The 19,087-nt window shown below is 43.0% G+C and overlaps 1 protein-coding gene across 5 annotated transcripts in view; it reads right to left on the bottom strand.

The window, feature by feature from the left end:
• Positions 1–19,087, bottom strand: part of RUNX2 (RUNX family transcription factor 2) — a 227,023-nt gene that overhangs the window by 110,892 nt on the left and 97,044 nt on the right. The gene's annotated exons all lie outside the window — the stretch shown is intronic.

The following is a 19,087-nucleotide window of genomic DNA, read 5'->3' as shown; positions in this document are numbered from 1 at the left end:
TTCTGACAGAGGGCAAACGGGAGCAGGTGAGGCGTAGGGTCTCTCGAGCCCCGTGCTGGTGCCCTCTGCGGAAGGAGCCACACGCGCGACGTGAGGGCCCCAGATGTTCCTCGGCCGGCCTTTACCTTGCAGAGCAGCTAGGTGAACTAGTGCTGGCGCCGCTAATTGTTCTAGGCAGGCCACATCGGTACAGATTAAGTTCAATGTTCAGCTCATGTGAGAGAAACCAGAATAATGTGGACAATCGCAAACAGAAAGAAGTCACACTGAAAACACCACCGTTTGCCCCCCACAGAAGCACGAAGCTCACACAGACAGGCTTGTCCATGTTAAAAAAAAAGAAATGCTTCTCGTGGGTATCTGTACTTAAAATATGCTGCAGTCATAATTAACATTCCATGTGGTTTCCCTTATTTTGATGCAGAAGCCTCATTAAAACCCTTGATGTGGGGCCCTGCCAGTAAACTCCAATATGGTTTTGAATTTATTCCTCTACTCCCTCACCTTCTCTATTTTACCTGAGACGTTTTGCTGATGTTTTTATTACCCATCACATGCCAGGATCACTGTACCTTTCTGGTTTATAGATGCCAGCTAATGGAAATTGACATTCATTTTTCAATTAATGAGCTCTGGTTGTGGTTTATAGAAAACAATGCAACAAATTTCTGCTAGGCTGACAGAATGTGGACCAATCACTTTAAGTCATTTGAGACTGTAATGTCTTGAGGATTAACTCCTTCTGGGCAAAGACAGCTAATGTGGACTTTAAAGGGATTATACAGTCATTTTTATAACTAACAAAAAAATGGGATTTTCTGGAATTCCCTTAATCATGTTGTGTTACCAAGAAATGTTTCTGAAACATACTGCAGTGTGTTCTGCATGGAGAGACATTAACAACTCGTTAGTTTCATAGGAGATCCCTTATGTAATAACCTAAGGTGAGGAGACGGAATTCTAAAAAGAAAAACTTAATAAAGCCCTGCCTAATCTTCAGTTTATAATCATTTTTGCAGAAGCAAATGATATAATTAAATTTCCTTTCCCTGAATAAGGTTGCATCCGTAATTTTAATCTCTGTTTTTTACGTGAACTCAGGTGTACTTGTAGATGGTCTTCTACTTCTTCTTCTACTACTTCTACTAAACTACGCTAGTTAGCCTCAATACAACTACAAACTTAAAAAAAAAAAAAAAAAAAAAGACCTGGATATTATATCAACAATGGTAAAGAAAATGTATTATCTACTTATTGAGGGGTCACAGATAAAAGCTTGGAGAGTTCTAAAAGTACTAACACCTCAATCTAACTTTATAAATGTGAAAACAAAACTCAGTAACTGCCCCAGGGAGGTGCCTTGTCGCACAGAGCTCCTCCGAGCCAGTTTAAAACTCCTGCCTCCAACTGGCTGATTAAATAAAGCCAGTACTGCCAGGAGTTACTTGAAGCCCAAGATAAACATGGGGCATCTTCCCAACGGGCTGGTTTTACTCGGCTTGGAGACAGGGCATATGGACAGTAATAGGATATGTATGGAATAGAACACTTGGGTGAATTTTTAGGTAAACAAACTGAAAGAGACTTGAACAAACTTTTGTACTTACTAAGTTTTAGACTATGTCCTCCAGATTCCCTATAGCACCCATTTACCCTCCTCTGCTGCTTGGGGTATCGATGGAAATGTCCAAATTCCTCACCTACTGCTTGGATAATCAATTCTAAGCTAACCCGTTAACACACAGGCATGCTGAGATCCGGAGAAGGGGAGCTGTGTACACGACAGATCATGCAGCCTGAAAGATGCAGAGTCATGACTTCTTTGCAATCTTATTTACCCGTAAGGAATGTGGTTGACACAATCACAGGTCCATGCATTTCTTGCCTTGAAAATCTAACTTTACCGTATTTCCATAGGCTCTTCTGGAGCCTCTGTGTTAACCCCGGGAGCGTTACTATCTTTGGGATATCCTGACAGCTCTTTGAGGCCTTGTTGGAGCTAATCTGCTAAATCGTGGGCAATTAGTTCAGTTGCTCGTGGCATAATGTGAATGAGACCAAGGTCAAGGGTTTGATTCCCGTAGGACCTGCTGGTTTCCTACAGACGTGTTTCATTCCGGCTCTGCTATCTGCACCTCTGGCCACGGTCAGATAGCCTGTGAAGGAATGCAGCTTTCATAAAGAGAGTTGCAAGAACCTTGCTTGTTAACACAGTAGCAGCAAGACCTAATATACATGAGGAGACTATATTAATAAAATGCGCAGGAAGCTCAAATAGAAATAAAATCAATATTAAAAATTTTTTAAAAGTCTTGCCTCTTCCTCCCCCAGCCTCCTCAAGGTCTACAGGGAAAAAGGAAATTGCCTCTCTTTACCCACGGGGTTTCCTGGGTCATCAGGGCAAGCAGAAAGCATAGTGGAAGAAGTAAAACCAAAAAGGCAAGGGGGAATAAAAGAGAATCCCTCATCTTTGGGTCCTGTGGCCTGCAATCCCCCACCAGCATCTTTCACACATTGCTTTCTAATGCCAGTGACCTTGGCTCATCCTGGACTCCTCACTCAACAGTGGGCTGCTGAGGGCAAGATTTGTCTAATCCTTGTTTGTCTCCCCCTCAGTGCTTAATCACAACACTACTGTACATTTCTAGGCCTTTACCTAGCACTCTCATATACACCTTCTCACTGACTAGATCCTCAGTAAATCAGGGCTGGTTGAGAATGGGCGAGGCGATCTCTAGAATGAAAGAAAACAGGAGTCTGGGAACAGTAACAGACAAGGCACTTGTCATTTGGGACTGTCAGCTGGGAAACACTGGGCGCGCCCATCGTCCCCTCCCTGAAGCAGAATTGATGCACCCCAGCAGAGGCGACAGGTCAGGCACAGGAAAGGAAGAGGGGCCCTGAAGCCGGGGGAACCGAGCTGGCACAGGCAGCATCCCTTGCTCTCCTCTGTAACACGAAGGCATCCGTGTACAGAATGAAAAGCCATCATGCTTCCCCGCAATGAGGTGTTAACTTCAAAGCTTCATTGGGGCCTTTTAAATGGTAGGAGTTATTGCTTCGACAAATCTCGAATAAAGCCCAAGAACTTTTTATTGACCCCTTCGTGGAATTCTTCCTCTGGAAATGTATAGTCCTCAACTCGCCACAGAGCTGCTTTCTTGAAGAATCTTCTTCCCCTTCGACAATGTTTTTTGGCTACCCTGCCCCACCTGCTCTATTCTATAATTCCTTTTTTTCCCTCTGGTGTCAAGAGCAGTTCCTTCCCATATCTCTCTTTTGGGCCCTTAAGAGTTGCTACTTTACTGAATTATTAGCTGTTTCTTAGCCTATTCTCTCCCAGCTATAAAGCACTGGGTGTAAAGATCATAATTTCCTTTCCTCTCATATTGCTTCTATACTCCAGGAGCTTAAGTGTTTTGGTTTTTGCTTTTTAGGGTATGTATATGGATGGATGGTGATAATGAGTGAATAAGTAAATCAGTCTGGGAGTCAAGAACTCTGTCGGATAGTTAATACATTTCTGACAAGTTAAAAACACAGATACAAAAAGCGTTGAAGCAATACTGATATCAGACCAACAGCATCCCAATACGACTCTGAAGAATCCATCCTTATAAAACTCTCTTTAAAGAGTGGTCGAAGCGCTTCCTGAGTGTCATGACATCACTGGACCTCACGTTTTGGACAGTCCATCCCCACTAGTGAACAGATACTGCAGTCTGTCCGCTGGTGTCGTTCCCAGTACAGGATCCAGGTACCAGTCCCTGCCGAGCGCTATGCAGAGAGGAGATGAGGGAACAAGAGGGCCAGCCACAAATATGGGACCCAAGGGAAGGGAGCAAACCCACTCTTCTGCCACAGGACCCCAGGGCACCTGCTGTCACTGAGGTGGTGGTATTTATGTAGAGTAGGTAGAAAGGTGACAGAGGGTAAAACTCACACTCTGTCTGAATTTCTGGACCAGTAGACAGAGCAAGTACATGAGAGGCATCAAGAATCAGAGGTGACTTTTATAGATGAAGAAACAGAAGCCTAGACACAAGGTAAATCTGAGGAGGTTCTTCTGGCTCTGCAGCTCTGACTCGGCCTGCCAGTGGGAAAATGGGGAGGATCGGTCTCGAGGGGTCTTAAATCTGCATTCTGTGGAAATGCACAGGGACAGGGAGAAACCTCCTGCTTACACATCGCCTTCTCAGGCCACACAGGTGGCAGAGCCTGACAACCACCCCCTCCCAGGCAAAGGTCAGCCACCTTTCACAAAGCATGATGGGACACCTCGGCCATGGAGGGGAGGAAATGAGGAGGAGGCTACTGGCATATTTTCAGAGTCATCTGTTCTACTTTTCCAAGATCATGTCCCACTGTTCCTCAATATGAACTGTCCTCTTCACAGCAGGACATACACTCAGGACCCTCACAGGCACTTTGCTCATGCTCTCCCCAGTCTCATGGCCCCCCACTCTTCTCTCTGCCAGACCAAGTCTGGGCAGGCACCATCTTTAAAGCTCACCCATACATTAAAAACTTCCCAGGATACAAAGTCTCATCATCTTTTTTTAATCATATACCTCCTGAACTTTTTTGCACGTAAATTTTGATCCATGCATTTTAAGGTATTTATCATTGTTTTTAGAGAAGTATTTTCATTTTCCAGCTGAAGAAAAGTAAATTAAGTATAAGAACCATGTATTCTTTTAAATCCTACCTATACAGTATGATGCTAAGATGGGTACTTCCAAAAACTGTGCCTCACAGATGAACGACTAACATAGTCTCAAACAGGCAATAGGACAGAAGCAGAAATGCTATGTAAATATTATCCAAAAATCAATTTTAGACTATATGCAGAATAGTACTTTGCATTTTCCAAACTGAGGTTTTAAAGGATTTTTCCATCAATTTTCTCAATTTCCCTGAATTTGTCCCCTCACACTAAAATGACCCAGTATCTATCTCTAAATTAGTTTTACTTGTAATTACATTAGATAATAATTGGAAAAATATACCCTATGTGGAAGAAGTGTAGTAGATCATACCGATGGAGAAGAAACCAGAAAAAAGGAGAATGTGAAACCAAATTTTTTAAGATAATGAAAGGTCAGACTAGCAAACTCCATAGTTTTGCAAAAGAGAGGAAAAGTGCCTCAACTATCCAGGATAAATATTTATTTTCCGTGTTGTAATGAATTGTACTTTTCCACTGCATGCTCACAAAATCTGGAAGACCAGCTGATCCCAAGGCTAAGAAAGTATGTTATGCTGAAGGAAAGAGAGAGGGGAAAAAACAAAGAAACAACAACCTGGCAGTTTCCAGAAACTTCAGCCATTCCCTAAACCCACCCAAATTTTGAGGATATTGTTGGAATAACATATTTCCTCTTTTGAGGGGAGAGGAGGCCAGCGGTAGGAGATCTGGGAGTGTACATGCATACACATAGGGAGGGAGAGTAGGAGAGAAGGAAGGAACCGGAGAGTTGGGGGGGGCAGAGAAACGGAGGAAAAATGAGAGAGATCTTCTTGCTGGGCCTTGATTAAGAACTTTTTAAAGGCTAGGAAGGGTGGGTAGTCTTTGAAACCAGATCCGCTGCAGGAAGGAGGCCAGCACCCAGGACACCGTGTCTTTCAGAAGAGGCCACCCACGGTGCCGTGGCGGTCATATGACTGCTCTGTCACATCCTGAAGCCATTTCCAGCCCATGCACACGTCTGTGCTCCCATTTAGAGAGGATGGGATATATTGGGAACACACATATGGAAACACTTTCAGAGAATCAGTTTCCATGAAATTCATAATGAGCCAAGTGGCTTCAGATGTGGTTGCGTTCCTCCGATTAGCCAGAAAAAAAAAGGGTGGGGGGAAGGGGGGGAAAAGTAGGGAAAAAAAGGACAAATCCACCCTTTCAGACCTTATTTCAGTTTCAGAGAAATTAAAAACCACTAATGACTTATGGCTACCTGGAGCCACAATTAAGAGAGGACACACTAGGAAAAAGAGGGAAAGAGGTTTAAAAGCAGTAGTCTTCCCCTCCTAAAAATAACAGCTTCAGTATCGGTAATCTTATCTCCAATCACGGGGAGGCTTTCCTGTGATAGTATCTGCCTCCAGTGGCAGGATTCATTCTCCAGCCGGCAGGAGGCAGTGCGCATGCGCAAGCGGGGCAAGGGGGGGGCGGTGAAGGATGTGGAGGCTCCAAGACCTGCTCTTATTTGATAACATATGTGGCCAATTAAGATTATTTTAAAAATTGCAACTAAATGATAAATTGTTACTAAGTAAATCTTTAAAAAAAAAAAAAAGGCCTGAATGCAGAGGGGACGGCCTGGTATTTTCCTGTGGCCTGCGCGAGTGGTAACTCAGACTATATTAAAAGCAGAAATTTATGAACTGGTTGAGATGTTCTATATTAGACACCAAAGCCTGGCTGATAGGAGGGCATGAAATACAAGAAAGGAACAAATGGGGGGGGGGAGTTTAAAGAGGGACCTATAACTGAGTATTATTAAGTTAAAACATTATTTTTGTATCGAAACAAAAAAACAGGCATAGTATGGAGTAAAATTCACATGAATTTTAAGATAAAATGAGAAACCTGAAAGTGCTCTCCTTGCAGGAGCTGGGGTTGTTTGGGGTTATGTCAACAGGTTGGGGAGAGCAGGAGCCATGAAGGAACCCTGGGGTTTCCTCTGCCCTTTGGGGTACTTCAGTGGAAACATTTGAGAAGAGTTTCTCTTGAGTTTGGTAGCAAGCCTAAGCCATCGTGTAGGAGCGCTCTGACTCCAGGCTGCTTGATGATGGGCTGATAACGGCACTGGCTGTTGCTTCCCAGAGCAGTCTTCGCTCCGCTCCAACCATAGGAATCCTATACGTGATTCCAATAGTCGTGGTATCCCATGCTGTGGCCGGTTCTCCTGAGAGGAAGTTGTCTGGCTAACCAGACAACTGAGAACGGATGACTCTGACTGGCAGAGGATCTCTGCTGAAACACTCCTACCTGTGTGATGGCACTGAATCCTCCCTGGCCCTGTGAGGTAGAACTTGTCACTGACTTTATACTGTGATGACCAACTGAAGTTCAGAGAAGTGAAGTGATTTCCTCAAAGTTGAAGACCATTAATGGGTGACCGGGACCTGGCCCCAGACCTGTGGAGCTCAGCTACCCCATCTTGTCTTCCAAGCAGGGAATCAGTGTTATTTTCATGGCAACTCTAACTACATGGCCATACCCACCTGAAGGGCAGTGATGGAAAGAGGCCTGATCAAAGGTCAAAGATAGCCCTAGGGATGGGGATGAGGATAGGGATGAGGATGGGGAAGGGACAGAGATAGGGATGGGGAAAGAGACAGGGATGATGAGGATGGGGACAGAGATGGTGATGCAATGTGAAATGGGGAGGCTAATACATGCCACCAATTTGCCACACTTGACTCAGCCCCCAGATTCTCATGTAGTCTTTGCCACTAATGTTCTAAGAAATCTTGTTTTCTATTTGTCAGGTTCTCTCTTTGGATAACGCCCTTGTAAGTGTAACCTGGCAAAAGGACACAGCAAGTAGCAAATGTCTTCATCTCGAAAGGAAATTTCTTCCTACCAGTACCACTTAAACTAGTGGAGCCAGAGAAAAAGAAAACGGAGGGCGCCTGGGTGGCTCAGTGGGTTAAGCCGCTGCCTTCGGCTCAGGTCATGATCTCAGGGTCCTGGGATCGAGTCCCGCATCGGGCTCTCTGCTCAGCAGGGAGCCTGCTTCTCTCTCTCTCTCTCTCTGCCTGCCTCTCTATCTACTTGTGATTTCTCTGTCAAATAAATAAAATCTTTAAAAAAAAAAAAAAAAAGAAAAAGAAAACGGAAAAGATTGGGTCCAAACTAGAAAAGACTGGGTCTCAACATGAGTTGAGAATCATTATCCCGAAAGTCCCCATTTACCTCGCCTAACACCCAGCTCCAGTCCCAACTGAACTATTCTGTAAAAAAGCACAGCAGATCAGCACCACAGAGGCCACATTCCACCAGCCCATGATGCACACACTGTGCTTTCAGCTTCAGCTTCAATCCGTCACCTCCTAAAATAGGAAGAGCTCTGCTCCTTTCAGTCTAGCACCAATCCAGTCTCAGACTGCCTCCAAGTCTGCACAGAGCACGAGAGGCCCAGGGGAAGGAAGAGTCAGCTCCAGGCAGCAGAGCCACTCAAAAGTGAGGGAGCTCAGCTTTTTCAAATATCATTCCCCTCTAAAGACTTAGCACCCTGGTGTGTTCCAACAGCCCTGAGGCCATCCTGGACCTTAAAGGGCCTGACTCAAACCACCCAAGGCCTCAAATTGAACAAGAACTTGAACCAGACCACCACAGTACTATTCAGTCTGTGTCAGCTGCAAGGCGTACAGCTATGACAGACCTAACACCATCCATATTAATATTAGGATCAAAGCCACAGGCTCGAGCCTCCAGCTGTAGCCTGCCAGGACCCAGCCTATGTTTGCCATCTCTCCCTTGAGAGTCAGATGTACACGCTGACCTGCTTCCCAGAGCCAGGCCTGGGCTGCTCATGCTGTGGCATGGTTCCTGCTCTGGGAGAAAAATACAAGGGGCTTCCTGGTCAGGACAGAAGGTTGCCTTAGAATCAAGACCTATTTTTGTGTGTGTGTGTTGGAACTTCTGCCCACACGGCTTATCTAGGTTCCTGAATCCTTGTCTTGTGCAGCTTACTGGGTCCTCATGATTTTCTTGTTCATTGTTGCCTACATGTTCTGGGACTTCATGTCATGCTTTTTACTTAAGTATGTATACATTTCTAGATCTCTGAAGACACACGACAAACATCTGCTGCAATGACAGTCTTGTCCCAACTTACCTTTCCGGTCCTGTCTCTCACTGCACTCCATCAACTCACAATCCAGTCAGACTGGACCCTCTTCCATTTATTGTACTCCCTACGCCCCACTGTCACTTCCTGCCTTGGTTTACATGATTACCCCCCACCCTAATCTCAGTCCCTTGGAATTCTAAGCAGTCTTTAAAGTCTACCTCACAGGGGTGCCTGGGTGGCTCAGTTGGTTAAGCGACTGCCTTTGGCTCAGGTTATGATCCCAGGGTTCTGGGATCAAGCCCCACATCGGGCTCCTTGCTCAGTAGGGAGTCTGCTTCTCCTTCTCCTTCTATCTGCTGCTCCCTCTGCTTGTGCTCTGTGTCAAATAAATAAATAAAAATTCTTTGAAAAATAAAAAAATAAAGTCTACCTCACAATCCACTTCTGCTTCAAAGATTCTGCTCATGTTCTTGCTTTAGCCCACAAGGACCTCTCCTTCTGCACTCAGTTCTCCATTTCTGTCTCTCCTAGGGTGCACACAGCAGTCCTACCATTACCTTCTCACTGCCACTGGCCTATAAATTCCTTGAGAACAGGCTCTATCCAACTTATCTTTAAGTCACTGTGGCTCTTCTCAGAGTGACACACAGAAAATGTTTAAGTGTGGGGGGTAGGGAAGGAAGAGACAGTGACCAGTTCTCTGACTGTGGGGTTTGTGTCTCCTTTCAGATTTCTGCCTGCCCATTTTCAGTCAATTGCTTTTCCTGAACTACCATCCCTGTGCTTACCAGGACCTCAAGGGCTTAGGTTAATTCCAGACCCACAACTCTACTCTGACCACCAGTTTTGGGGTGCAGCTATTGTTCTAGACCTTGCTCCCCGGTTTTCTCCCTTATCCTAAAAATGAAAGATTTTTCTCACTTTTTTTCAGCCCAAGCAAAGTATCTTGTGCCACATCAACACTTACCCTCAAAAGTAATAAATAAAAAAGAAATAATGTCTCAAATTCACACACTGCTTTTGAGTTGTCCCTGCTTTTATGTACATCTGGTTTTACCTTCACAAAATGGTCCTGTGAGATACGCGTCACGGATACCAACTGATCACGAAGTTCCATCAAAGAAACAATGAATCATTTCACGAAGCCAATTAGCGGCAGAACCAAAATGAAGTTGTTGGGTCTCCTGATTTGTGCCTCTTTTCCCCACTGAGCTTGTCTTATTAACATCTACTACTTTTCATCCTAATAGGAATCCTAATGGGGAAAGGATGGCATTTCTTTAACAACAAGGGAACATTTCAGTTGGATTTTTTAATAAAGTGAGGACAGGCATGGCTCCTCACATTGGAGGTTTAGATTCAGTAACACCAGAAAATAAACTATGGACTTTTTTTTTAATTTAAAAACTGATTCACCTCACAGATCATTTCTTTGCTTTGTTTCTAGAGTTTAGCCTAAAACCATGTCCAAGAGTCCCCACGCTATCCCGAGACAATGCTCCTCATAGGACTTCCGAATCCAAAATTCAGTGTTACAGTAACTCATTCCTCTGACTGTCTCGGAGTTTTTCCACTCAAGCCTTGCACACGGAATTAACTCAAAACTTCTGCAAGAGAAACGTCCCTTTTAGAGTTTGATTTGGCATCAGTTTCAAAGAGCTGTTTGTATATTTTAGAATATGTAGAATTTTCCTTTGATTGAAACCTCTCTTTTAACAATGGACAAGAGATGATTTCTCTTCTGAGTGATTTAAACAAAAACAAACACATCTTAGTTACATAGAGCCTTGTTCTCAAAGTGGTTTTTTTGAGAGAAATCAAACCCTACAGATTGTTAAGCATTTGGCAAAAGCCTTCAAACAGCCAAAGCCAAAGAGTGAACTTTTCCTTATTGTAGGAGATAAACAAATACTAGAGCAAATCGGGGAAGAAAAAAAAAAAAAGAAAGAAAGAAAACTAGGACCTCCTTTCACTTTCTCCTGTGCTCGATAACACTCCCCTCTCAATACACACACACCCACCCCTTCAGAGGGGTTTCATCCTCAGTGTTTACTTCTGGTGCTATAGTAATAAACTCACCACAAATGGACATTTCCAACATCTGTTTGTGGCTGCTCCCAGATCCCCTGTATTGCTTTAGGACATGAAGCCCTCTGTCTCCCAAGTGTAAACAGACACACCTAATTATGTATTGAGGTGTCTGAGAAGAGCTACTTGTTTTGATGACCAAAAAAAAAAAAGAGAGACCGAGAGAGCGCGCGCGCAAGCCAGCCTGGTCTGCGCAGTGTGCTGTGGGTCAAACAGTAGTCCAGTGGGAGCTCCTCCTCAAACAGTGGAAGTTCTCGGCCTGACACACACCAAACCCCAGCCCTATTTTTCCCAGCCTTAGCATACAGTGTACTGAGGCTGGTCCAGATGTGGACCAAAACAGCCAATGACTGGTCAAAAGAGACGGTGCTGTCCACATCCAGGGCAAAATCTATTCCGTTTCTTCATAAGGATTTAATTTTAGGATAAAAGAGGAAAGAGCAAGGGAGGAGGAGATAATTTGAGGGTAGCGTTTTTCTTCTTCTTCAGATCACAGGGGCCATGTACAGCAATAACAGAAAAAATGTCAGCACCCTACTGGAAATGTAGCAGGAGAAAACAATTCTAGAGTGTTGACTATCAGCCAGGGATGTGGGTTCTGGTCACAGCGCTGTCCCCAGCAAGCAGGACAGCCACCTGGAGTCCCTTCCCCTCTCTGACCCCCTTGTTCCTTGTCAGCAAAATGACAGGATTTAACTAAGTCGTCCCCATGGATTTCCAGCTTCAAAAATCTGATTCCGTTACATGTGAGGCAACCTTGAGAATTCCAAAAATTTCTTTAAAAATTCTATTAGAAATACTGTTCCTCCATGAAAGGTGTACCTTCATTAAAAAATAGTATTACATTTTTTTTTAATGAGGCATATGCACTGTGCATGAAATACCCAGCTTTTCTCTCCAGATATGAATGCCAGTTAGAAAATCTACAATATTTTTCCACAAACTGAAAAAATGTTATTGTTAATAACTGTTTGCGACAGAAGCCAAAAGTAAATGGGAACGAAACGTACCTTGTACGAAAGCTTTTTACCATTAAATTGAGCAGTAAAGAAGGTTAAAATTAGCTCTAGGCTCACACTTTCAATGGGAAATAGAATGTGAGCTATTTCTCTTTCTTTCTTGTTCTGGGTTCCTCGAATTAAGTGGTATTGATCAAAACTAGTTGAAGCTACAATAAATAATTTTACACCAACCTTTCCAACTTTTGCAGGATACGATGTACTGTTATGCCTCACTCCAGTAGCCTTAGTTTCCCTGTTCCACATATAAAAATATGAACTTTGAGGTTCTAAGCTTTCATTAATATGTACAATTTTAATCTCTAGAATAAAATTCAGATTTATGAAAGGAGGAGATAGATTGTTTCCACTGTTATTTCTGGCAGGAACTCGGTGACTTTTACTTTATTTTGGGACTCTGACCTTAATAAAGCATGAACATTGGCTCTTATTAAGGATTGCTGGTGTTCTGTACCCCACGTGTCACCTGGAAAGACCAGTGCGGTAACACTCCCTCTGAGGATGCCACCCAGCAGGCTCTGTAGCAAAGTCTGGTTCTGACAGGAGGAGACCCCTATGACCAAAGTGTAGTGAGGAAAGCACATTTGGAACAAAAAGACTTAGGGTTGGGGGTTGACGCTCCTGTTCATTCACTGTGCGACTTAGGCCAAGTCTCTAAATGTCTCCAAGCCCTAATTTTCTACTGGCAGAATAGAGGCTATAGTGGTATCTACACTCCAATGAGCTGTCATGGAGATTAAATGAGACAGTATCTGTGAGAGTGCTTTCTGTACATTTATTATTCTTCTAGAGGCGCCTGGGTGGCTCAGTCTGTTAAGCGTTCCACTCGATCTCAACTCAGGTCATGATCTCAGGCTTACTGGAATAAGCCACATGCTGGGGTCCACACTCAGTGCAGAGTCTGCTTGAGATTCTCTCTCCCTCTCCCTCCATCCTTCCCTCCACTCATGCCCTCATCTCTAAAATATATAAAACTTAAAAAAATACTATCTAAATATTATTATTATTAAGGTTAAGTTTTTACCATCACCTTTGGACTTAGTTTTGCTTTAATTCACCCCATTTTCCTCAGCACCTGATTTGTCCTGGAATACATGGTGTTGTTTATCCCAAAGCTTTCATTTCTGCCATCAGAAAAGCCACTGTCACATATGACCTGGGTGTCCTGAATCTTTTCAACTTCCTTGCTCTCTGGAGTTCCCAAATTAGAGCAGAAGAAAAAATCAAGCTTCCCCATGAGGAGGCTTCTTCCTTCCTGATAGTGCCCTCAGTTTTTCTTCACATGCCCCTTGGCACCTGCCCGAGTCTCCCATCTCCTGGCTGACCCAGCCTCCAGGCCAGCATCCTCTGAGACAGCAGCCTGACCAGTGGCTGGAATCCACCTGTCACCTAAATTGCATCAGGCTGTGGGCCTCCTCATGTCCCACATGATGCTGTGGGGGGAATCCACAGTCCTAACTCTCAGGGCTGATTTGTACTGATCTCTTCATTCATCCCATGTCCCTCAACACTCGCCTGTTTATTATTTGTGTTAAAGCTCACCTGCCCCATCTGTGGGTCACTGAAGTTTTACCTCAAGGTGGACGGCTCCAATAGGCCTTCTACATACCCTCAGTGGTCCTACTTACTGGATTTTTATAAACTTTCAGAAATATCTGTTTCAAGCATTTAACTAGAAGTTCTACTATATATAGTTGTTATAGATGTTACTTTTTTATTAAAACGCTGTCAGGCAGACCCTTGGACGGGGTTCACTTTGGTGAAATAGTTGTTCTCTTTCAGGCATCAGGCATACACATATACAGGGCTTCACCTTGAACAGAAGTCAGTTATGGTCAAAGGTCAAGGTCTGAATGTATAGTTCTTTGGCAGTAATTAACCTGATCCCAGACTGCTCCTCATCAGAATCAACAGAGGCACAAGACAAAGCTTTTCTTAGCATCTATGGTAGTTCCCATAGAGCATGGTAGTTCCCATAGAGCATGGTAGATCCCAGGTTTCTAGTCCTAAGGTCCTACTTTTATCTGGTTACCGCTTCTATGGTGATTTTCAATATTATATTGCAGTGTGGCAGCAAAAAAGTAACAGTAGGCAAGCCTTAAGGATGAGCATGATCAAGACCATCCCTCCTCTGAAGAGGAAGGGAATTAACTGCACACATTTGTACCACTGAGATTTGGAACTCCTGGCTCCTAGGAAGAAAATACCCCTCTTCCTAGAAGAGCACACTGTCCTTTGATTTTACTCCTTTCATAAGTAACTTCCCCCTGCCCCGCCCCTGTCAGTGGTGTTAGCTGTTGCTCCTCAATCTAGATTTGTCTCCTCCTTACATTGTTTCTTTGACTTCTATTCTCCATTACTGTTCTATTCTCAAGGACAAAGCCAGGGAGAAAGGTTAAAAACTAGGTTTGACAGCCCAAGAAACAGCCAACCCATTACCCAGAGTTCTAATCTATAAAGTTTTTAGAGCCCTGGGAATCATTCTACCTTTCCCATCCTAGGAGAGGAAGATACCCTTTGAATTGTATCTCATTTTGAGTCCTTTGGGTTTCTAAAACTCAAAACAAATCCATCAAATAAATTTTAAGTAGATTAGGTCACTGCTCCCAAGATACTGATTTTACTGTTTTCCTTCTTTTCTTTAAAAATGGTTAATACCGGTTTGCAGCATGCATACTTCTGCACCTTGGGATGCCAGGAAGAAGAGGAGCTTTTGCCCATAGAGAGTAGGACTTTTGTTACTTTTCAAATAGGAAATGTTAAGAACTACTCGTATCTTTACAAGGTCTTCAAGCTAATTTCAAGAGCCACTAACTGAAGGTTGGTCGGGGGAGGTGGTGGAGGGGGGGTCTCTTTAAGGTACAGGGTATGGAAGGAACCTGAGAAGGCAGTGATAGCTGACTACACACTTAGACTAATCCTCTCAGCTGTTCAAACTTCCTCCTTGACCCTTAGTTTCTGCTTACGAAATCTGACTTAGAACAAGTTCCTCCTCCCTTATCAATTTAAGTTCTTTCCAATTTCAGATACACCCCCATTTCTCAGTCCTCTGGGACGAAGCTGTTCTGGATGGTTCCTCCATTCACAGAGAGGACAAGTAACGGTGCCTCATCTAGCTTCACTTGGCTCAAATGCAAAATAGAGGCAGCAAGCCTGAGGCTACAGGGTCTCCTCACCTCAGGGCTGCTGGACGTGCTTCCCGGCAGGAGCATCTGCAGAGCCAGCCAGCTCACACCAGTGTGGCCATGTTCATGTCACCCCAGCTTCAAAGCAGTAAACAGAATTAGAGTATCTAAAGGCTACGAGAGACCTAAAAATGTGCCACCAATAGTTGAAGAGGCTGAGGAGAACATGCAATGTGGGTCAGTCTCCCAAATTAATCTCCTCATTGTGCTTCACTGCCCTGAAATCTGTCTTTGCGCGGTGCCAAGGAAGGGGAGCTCCCGGAAATAATCAGATTAATGTGTCAATGAAAACTACCAAACTGAGCACTTCAGCTCTTACAATGGATTTCCGGACTGAATTTTCCACGTTGCTAGTTCCACATTCACCCAATAAATCAAGCGATTCCTGAGTTACTGCTGCACTCTGGGATGTGTGAACAATGTCTAACGGTTAACTAACATTTTAGAAGATGTAATATTATTCTTTTTCAAGTAGACTAACAACTGGGGGAAAGCACTGCTAAAACATTTTGACATCCAACTCCCGTCCCATGCATCTCCATCCCCATGACTTCCAGGCAAGCATGAATCCCTGTCCTCCCAGACACACTCTCGCTTGCTCCCTCATCCTCTTCCACAATTCACCCTTGAACAGCCAGAGTGACCTTCTAAAATTAGAAATCCATTTATGTCAGGACCCTGCTTGAAATCTGTCCATGGCTTCTCACTGCGAGGACCAGCAAACCCAAACTTTGGCTCCTGACAGGCAGAGGCTCCAGGGGACCTGAAGCCTCCAGCTCATCTTCTTCACGCTCTAGCCACCAGGCATTCTTCTTCCTACCCCAGGGCCCTTGCACCTGCCTTCCCCACTGCCTGCAATGAGCAGCACAGGGCTGACTCCTTCTTGTAAATTTAGAGCTCAGCTTCCTAATAACATTGCTCCATTTTGCTTTCTTCACAGTACATTCCCCTAGATAATACTTTCTCATTTTCACTTACCTGCCCTTCCCCAATAATTGCTACCATTTATTACTAGGCATTATTCTAAGAGCCTTACATGCTTTATCCTTTCATTCTTATAACCACCTATTGAGGTTGGTGGTATTATTATTATTATTAACCCATTTTACAGATGAAGAAATTGCTGTGCAGACAAGCTCAGTAATAGTCCCAAGATCACACAGCAAGTAAGTAAAAAAGCCTGGATTTAAACCCAGGGAGTCTGGCTCCAAAGCCTGAGTGTTTAATCACCATATCGCATGTCAGGGGAAAAAGACCCCTGAGTTTTTCTGTCTTACTCATCACTGTATCTCCAATGACTAGAACAGTCTCAATAAATGAGTAAATTTAATGTCGACAGTAATTTGTATTAAGGAAGATTTTTTTTTATTAATGAAGATTTTTATCATGTGGTCATAAAATACTATGATTTGCAGTGAGCTCCTCCTGGGTGGTTCAGTAGGTGAAGCATCTGCCTTCAGCTGAGGTCATGATCCGGGTCCTGGGACCAAGTCCCACATCGGGCTCCCTGCTCAGTGGGGAGTCTGCTTTTCCCTCTCCCTCTGCCCCTGCTTGTGCTCACTCTCAGTCTCTCTGACAAATAAATAAATAAAATCTCTTTAAAAAACACTATGATAGCAATGTTTCACACTAAAAGGAACTTTGTTATAATTCTAATAATATTTTCTCTAAATATATACTTTCTTTAATATAGGTAATCTGGTCCTCTGACCTCATTTATTCTATTATTAATAAAATTCACCTATTCTTTTGTTTTCATAATCATTAGCTTACAAGACTCTCTAGTAAGATAAATTACACTTCATTATAACCATTCTCGGGGAAAGAGAGTGTAAAATAGTTAAGTTACATAAAACCATGCAAAGTATGTAAAATATCAATAAAATAAAGTTTTTTGATATTAATAAAGCCGTGGTTTCAAAACCTGTCTACAGACTCGGACACGCATACACATATACAGGGCTTCACCTTGAACAGAAGTCAGTTATGGTCAAAGGTCAAGGTCTGAATGTATAGTTCTTTGGCAGTAATTAACCTGATCCCAGACTGCTCCTCATCAGAATCAACAGAGGCACAAGACAAAGCTTTTCTTAGCATCTATGGTAGTTCTTCCTAAGAATTCAGTTCATAAGTCAAATACTACATTAGCCTTTATTGTTATTATGGGTGGTGGTATTTAGATTTCTGATGTGCTGACTGCTAAATGTTTCTGAGAGAAAACCTAACCGTGCAGGTCTTATTTTAGAATCCTAGACATTCAGAATGATGGGACTTGGGGAATAGCTAGCCCAACAAATTTATTTTGTACGTAAGGAAACTAAGGCCCATAGAGGTTAAGCGAGCTGCTCAAGACCTCGGAGGCTCATCTAAAAATAGATCTCAGGTTCCTCAATTCCCAGCCAAATGCTATTTCCACACACTGCCAGGGAGGCTGGGAGTGTTAATCACCATGCTGCATGCCTGGACCTTGGAAGGAACACTTTTCTAATAAACCAACACAACACAATTTTATTGAGCAACTGCTATTTTATCGGGATTAGGTTCAGTCCCCTTTGGGACTGAACCAATTTGGGATATGTCCCAATTTAAATGCTTCAATCATTTGCTCAATTAAACGGATCACCTGAGGTTTTAATAACCCTTCAAAGGTCAACACAACTATATTAGTTAATCTAACAATCATCACTTGAACATCAATGATCTAAATGCACCATTTGGGACAGAGATTGCTAAAATGGATTAGAAAACAGGACCCAACTGTATGTTATATACAGGAAACCCACTTTAAATATAAATCTACACAGAGATCACATAAAGCAACAGGAACTCGCATTCACTGCTGGTTGGAATGCAACATGGTATGGCCACTTTGGGAAAACAGTTTGGCAGTTTCTCCCAAAAGTAAATATACTCTTACCATGTGATCCAGCAATTGCACTCTTTGGCATTTACTCAAAGAAACTGAAAAGTTATGTCCACATAAAACGTACACACAGCTGTGCATAGGTTATAAGGTACTTACACTATCCATGAAGTGCTACGGTGTTATTGAAGTAGACTTGGGAGTAGTGGTAACTGTGTATTGCAAACTTGGGGTCACCATTAAAAGAGGGTAGAAAGAGAAGTATAACTGAAGAATGGATGGAAAAGGGACCCATATGAAACATTCAACGAAAACCATGAAAGGCAGAAAAAGAGTGGAAGACAAAAAAAATGGAAGATCAAGAACACGGGCAATTAAAAAAGAACAAAACAAAACAAAAAAAACCAGTAACAAATATGGTAGACATGAATCCAACTAGATCAATAACCACTTTGAATGTCAATGGTCTAAATGTACCAGTTAAAAGACGGAGATCGTCAGAGTGGACCAAAAACCAAGACCCAACGAATTCTTCAAAGGTACTGTACCTGTGACACCTGACCACTCTGAGGTCAAAAACAAAACAAAACAAAACAAAAAACAAAAAAAACCCACGAAACCCTGAACTTTCTCTGTGAACTGTCCAGAGGGCCAAACTCTTTCCTTTTGGGGATCTTTTAGGTCAACTCACAACTATACCCTTAAGCAATACTGAGAATGTGTCGTTTTCCTCAGGTGTAGTTGGCGAGCTTCTGGGTTTGTTTTTTTCCTTTTTTAATGATGAGTACACCACATCACTATTCTCAGACTTTTTCCTCTTTTCCAAGCCTGTTTTTATTTCCTTGGTGGTTTTTATTTATAAAGGGTTCTTCTTAATTAGGTATGGATTTATGGTGACCACATCAATGGGTTTATTGATTTATCATGAGTCACTGCTCTCCTTGGCCCAGGGCGGAGTGTTTATAACTATCATTATATTTGTTATTATTATTCCATTAATTATAGCATTATTACTAATTACAACAGAAAGCTGGAACAGCGACCATTTTGATTAGCAAGAGAGTGATGAACTCTGGATATAGAAACATCAGTCTTATTCCAGTCTACCATGCTGGACTGCTTTTCTAA

The sequence above is a fragment of the Neovison vison genome, chromosome 1, assembly GCF_020171115.1.
Source record: "Neovison vison isolate M4711 chromosome 1, ASM_NN_V1, whole genome shotgun sequence".
NCBI lineage: Eukaryota > Metazoa > Chordata > Mammalia > Carnivora > Mustelidae > Neogale > Neogale vison.
Note: the sequence above shows the minus strand (reverse complement) of the source record. Positions and strands in the feature narration are given on the sequence as shown.